The sequence below is a fragment of the Lepus europaeus genome, chromosome X (genome assembly GCF_033115175.1).
Source record: "Lepus europaeus isolate LE1 chromosome X, mLepTim1.pri, whole genome shotgun sequence".
NCBI classification, from domain to species: Eukaryota; Metazoa; Chordata; class Mammalia; order Lagomorpha; family Leporidae; genus Lepus; species Lepus europaeus.
In genome coordinates this window covers 43,973,363-43,979,236 of record NC_084850.1, presented here as the reverse complement: position 1 = coordinate 43,979,236, position 5,874 = coordinate 43,973,363, and the positions used below count along the sequence as shown (strand labels likewise).

General features: G+C 38.6%; 2 pseudogenes; both read right to left on the bottom strand.

The window, feature by feature from the left end:
- Window positions 1-557: 557 nt before the first annotated feature.
- On the bottom strand, window positions 558-1,751 carry LOC133753006 (protein Spindly-like; annotated as a pseudogene).
- Window positions 1,752-3,595: 1,844 nt separating this feature from the next.
- On the bottom strand, window positions 3,596-4,173 carry LOC133753007 (PRELI domain containing protein 3B-like; annotated as a pseudogene).
- Between the last annotated feature and the right edge of the window lie 1,701 nt (window positions 4,174-5,874).

Genomic DNA, 5,874 nt, shown 5'->3' with positions numbered 1-5,874 from the left:
ACCATAATTCCAATAAAAATTTTAGCAGAAAAAATTTTTCCGTTAACCCAGCCAGCCCATGGCACAGAATGCTCTTTATTTAAATTTTAAAAAAATCTTTATTTTAAAAGTTTAGAATTAAATATACTTTCATGAAACATGTATACACATATAATTATATATAAATTATAAAATATAAAGTATATATAGTTATATGTATCAAGGAAATAACAATTTAAGAAGTTTATTTTTTCTTCCCCCTTTATTCCCTTTTGATAACATTCTGTTATCTAAACAGATTTAGAAAATACTAGGGGAGAAAACATTGCAATTTTATTTCAAATTTCAAAATTACTTATTTCCTATGCCTACATCACATAATTTAAATTATGTATATGAAGACAAAGATGAAAATAGGTGCTTTAAAAACTGAAAAAATTCAGTAGCAATATATTTTTTAATTTCCCATTTTTATAATTAGTGGAAAATTAAATTCATAAAAAAGCACAGAGGAAAATATAACGCTTTCAGTGCTCTCATTTGAGACATGTGGCTCTCAAGGTAGGTCACATAAGTGCTCATATCACTTTAAAAAAACAAAATGCAACAAATAGATTTATATTAATTCTAACATTTTCCTTCAGTGAATGGCTTATTCGCTGTGATCTACAAAATCTCCACTTGGTGTCATCACTTACAGAACTCACCAGCTTAGAATCACAACCCAGTTTGGAACACCCAGTCAAAGCAGCACTGCTGGCCCACACATCTCAGGGGGTGGTTATATCTACAGGCAGCACCTCCAGTCACTTCTTGAGTACAGGCACCTCACTTTTCTCTTTGGGTTCATATTTCAGTTTTAATTCATCAGCTTTAGCTTTAAGCTTCATATGTTCCCTTCCTGAAAGCTGGAGGCATCGTTCCTTTGTGAAGTTTTCACTCAATATCCAGAACCCGCCGGCTTTCAAATAACACTTTCATTCACAGTAAGGACAATTTACCTTTGGTGCTTCCGTTTTCATTTTTGTTGTCATGGAGCTTTAGCGGAAGTAGCTCCATGTAATAGGTATTATCTTCCACAACACCAGCGTTGACAGGAGGCTTAGATTCCATACGCTCATATAAATTCTTAAATTTCTCCAGAATTCTAACTTCACCTAAAAGATGTTCTATTTCACACTTCTCCAACATGGCAAACAACCGTTCCTGCTGCTCAAATTCAGTTTGAGATCTTTTCATCTGTTGCAATGTGGTAATCTGTAACTTCCTTCTTTGCATCTGTTCTCTATTTAAATGCATTTTACTTCTTTAGTGACTGGTGCTTGACTTTCATGCTGATAAACTGGCATCCCACTTCCGCCCTTCCATCTCCCACCTCTGCAAACAAAGAGTTGCTTTTGCTTTTGGGATCCAAGGCTTGCTGGAGTGCCTGGCTCACCTGCACCTGAAGTTCTTGATTGGCTACGCACACTTTCTGGAAGGCAATACAGTAAGAAACCGCTTCTTGCTCTTGTTTTTTCTTCTTTAAGCCAGTCCACCTGGTGCATTAACTTAGCAGTAAGGCACTCTAGTTGTTCTGCTCTTTACTGTAGTTCATTCACTTCTTTGAGGGTGGTCTTCACACTTTCCATTTCTGTCAGCTCAACTCTGAGGAGGCAGCAGCTCTGAAGACATACTTTCAGGGGGCTGTGGTTTAGTGGGTTAAGCCGCCACCTGCAGTGCCGGCATCCCATATGGGCTCCAGTTCCAGTCCTGGCTGCTCCACTTCCCATCCAGCTCTCTGCTATAGCCTGGGAGAGCAGCACCCGTGTGGGAGACCCAGAGGAGCTACTGGCTTCAGATCAGTGCAGCTCCAGCTGTTGCGGCCAATTGGGGAGTGACCCAGTGGATAGAAGACCTCTCTCTCTCTCTCTCTCTCTCTCTCTCTCTCTCTCTCTCTCTGCCTCTCCTCCTCGCTCTTTTAACTCTGACTTTCAAATAAATAAATAAATAAAAGAAGACATGCTTTCATGTGCTTGTTCAGACATTACCTGTATTTCTTCTGATTTACAACAGTTCCTTCTCATGATTGACTTTGTGTTTCAGCTGCATTTCACTAAGCCTCGCTTCATCTAATTCTGCTTTCAGCTTTTCTAACTAATCCTTTAGTTCATTCACTTGCTGTCCATGGTGTCTGATAATTGCTCCAGCTGCATTTTTTGTTGCTCTTTAACAGCTTTACATTCACAACTCAAACTTTCTAACATTCAACTCTTGAGATCAACTTCTCTTTGAAGAGTACATTTTTTCTTGTTCATAATTCTCAGTCATGGTCATCATTTCATTTCGACATTTATCTGATTCTGCAGTTCATCTTGGCTCTCCAGTAGTTGGCAAGCTGCACTGTGTGGCTTTTAGTCATTTATTTTCAGTCTCTTTGAGTTTGCGTTGCAGATCTGCAATTATATCTGCATCCATGTGTTTTTTTTTTTTCCTGTTTTTAACCTACTTTTATTCTTTACCCCCCACTTCAACCAGGGTTTGGTCCCAACCAATGCAGTAAAAGGGTTCTTGTCAAAATTATAAGTCTAGTTCAGAACATAAAACGGAAAGTGACAAATACCATTACAAAGGTAATACCTTTACTAAGATATAAAACTTGGGCAACCCAATACAATATTCTTCAATACAATAAAATCATTTTTGTTGGAGTTATACAACTTTAGTGCTAATGTTCACTCTAAAGATACCATGTTAAGTACCAAATCAAAACACAGGTTTTTAGCAGAGCAAATTATTTTATACAAATTAATGTCTCAAAACTATACAATTTGAGGCTGGCGTTGTGGCGCAGCAGATTAACGCCCTGGCCTGAAGCACCGGCATTTCATATGGGCACTGGTTCAAGTCCTGGCTGCTCCACTTCTAATCCAGCTCTCTGCTATGGCCTGGGAAAGCAGTAGAAGATGGCCCAGGTCCTTGAGCCCCTGCACCAGCATGGGAGACCTGGAGGAAGCTCCTGGCTCCTGGCTTCGGATCGGTGCAGCTCCAGCCGTTGCAGCCAATTGGGGAGTGAACCATCAGATGGAAGACTTTTTCTCTCTCTCTCTCTCTCTCTCTCTCTCTGCCTCTCCTCTCTCTGTGTAACTCTGAATTTCAAATAATAAATAAATCTTTAAAAAACTATACAATTTCTCTTCTTAAAGTGAGCTCCCTCATGTAAGCTGTTGAAGTTTAGAACACTAGGACAATCATGTACATGTAAAAAGTGGCTCTGTTTTATTCTAGGGTTGCTTCAAAGCCAGGTAGAGTTCCAACATGTGAAAAGCTTTAAATTCCACATCAAGGTGATTCAACGCCAATACACATTTCCAAGCATTATTTTAAAAATGTTAACTGTTTGGTATTAATATAGGAACTCAGAATTAGACAGTCATTTTAGCTAACAATAATTTCAGATGATCCCTTTGATTTAGAAACCCTGTGTCTTTTCTGTTTTGACCAAAAGTCACATAGCTTTATTCAAGATTCTTAAGAAAAGTTTTACCTAAAATATAGTTGAATTTTTTAAAATAACACATAAATCCGTCCCCAGCCTGGAGAGAGCTGGGGGCCTGATGTTGAATACCCACTGTCATTATTTCTCTACAAATGCTGCTGCTGCCATCGGTGCTCTTATGCTTTCTCTTTCAAATGCTGTCAGTTCTTCAATCTTAGCACATACGTATCATTCACTCACTCCACTGCTTCTGGGCCTTTATTAACATGTGAAGATATTGTACTTGTCATCAGTCCTCTAGTGTTACTCCTGAGCCTTACTGCTTTCACAATGATTATGGTTCCTTGAGTTAAAGTAGTTTTACATGGGTCCTGAGGATGTGGTTTGTATATAAGTCTCTCATCTACTGAAACCATACTTGCAAGTCAAATATTAGTAGATTTGAGTCACACTGTCCTTTCTATAGAATCAACTATAGGAATGCTCTTGCACATATATTTTTGTTCTTGCTGCTCCAATAGGAGACTTCACAATGGAAGGCAGGCCACACTCAGAAGTTTGTGGCTGTGCAACTTTCCAAAAGGGTCTATGTGTCCGCGCAGCACATCAACTCTAACCACACTGGGTCCATTGGGATTTGGATATTTTTCCATTGCAGCTGTTGTAATGGATTCCCATGGGTGCTCAAAGACATGCTCCAAGGTACAGATCTTCATGGTGCCAGCATCCTGTGTGATGTCTAGGTGGTACTAGGGGACAAGGAGGCAAAGAGGCTATACCTGCCCCTGTTCCCCTAACAGAAAATTTTTGAAAGAAACTAATATACTAGAAATGGACATTTAGTCTGGCAGATAAGATACCTGTGTCCCATATTGTATTAACCGATCTCAATTCTCAAATAAATAAATAAATGAAACTAATATACTAATTCTATTTTTATTTGAGAGGGAGGGAGGGGAAGAAAGAGAGACACCATCTGCTGGTTCACTACCTAAATGCCCACAACAGCTGAGCTGAGGCTGCACTATGGCTGGAGCCAGGAGCCAGTAACTCATTCCAGATCCCTCACAGAGGGGGCAGGAACCCAAGTACTTGAGCCATCACTACTGCCTCCCAGGGTCTGTACTGATGAGAAGCTGGAGTCAGAGGCCAGGAATTGAGCTGATATGGGACATGGTTATCTTAACCACTAGGCTGAACACCTACTCGGACACATAATTCTGAAATTCATGTGGAATTGCAAAACATTTAGGTGATGAAAAGAACTCTTGAAATAGAACGAGGTTAGAGGACAAACAATACCTAACTTCAAGACTCCTGATCAACCTACAGTAATGAAAGTTGTAGTGGTGACATCAAGGTTGCAAAGCAGGTTAAAGGAACAGAATAAAGAATCCAGAGATAGATTCACACACGTATGGGTAACTGACTTTTGACAAAGATGCAAAGGAAAGTCAATGGAGAAAGGATAATCTCCTAACAGTGTGCTGGGACAAGTGAATATCCATATTCAAAAATATAAACTGTGATCCGTATCTTGCACCATGTACAAAAGTCAACTCAAAAGGGATCACAGGTCTAAACACATAAAACATAAGGCTATAAAACTTTCAGCAGAACACATAGGAGAAAGTGCTTGTGATCTTGGCTATTTCATAAATGAGGCATCAAAAATGCCAATCCACAAATGAAAAAAAAATCAATAAACTGAACTTCCTCAAGTTAAATATATTTTTAAGAGAATGAAAATATAAGCACTGACTCAGAGAAAATACTGGAAAAGAATATATACAGTAGAGGGCTTGCACCTAGAACATATAAAAATCTTACAAAACTCAGCAAGAAGAAAACAGACACCCCAATAAATAAGCAGAAAAAATGCTTGATGAGACATTCAATTAAGAAGGTACAGAAATGTCCAATAAGCCTGTGAAAATATGCTTTACATCATTAATCATTAGGGAAAGGTAAATCAAAACTATAATGGCTTATTACATTCTGGGAGAATGACTAAAATTAAAAAGACTGACCAGACCAAGCACTGGCAGATCTGTGGAGGAGTAAATTCTCCTACACTGCTAGGAAAATGAGAAATGCTACAATCATTTTGGAAACAGTTTGGTAGTTTCTTCAGATGCCAATCCTACATCTACCACACCAGCCAGCTACTGAACTACTTAGTATATACCCTAAAGAAAGAGCATAGTTTCAAAAACAGACTTGATTACTCACAAAGCTCCAAACTGGAAACAACCCAAATACCCATCAAGAAGTGAATGGACACTGTAATGAACTACTCTGTTGACATTTGTTTAAAAAAATTGAAAATGAATAGAGTAAAGGAAAGAAGCTACCTCTGGCTCAAAACAAACAAAAACAAAAGTGTATGATTCCATTGTAATAAATTTATTGGACAG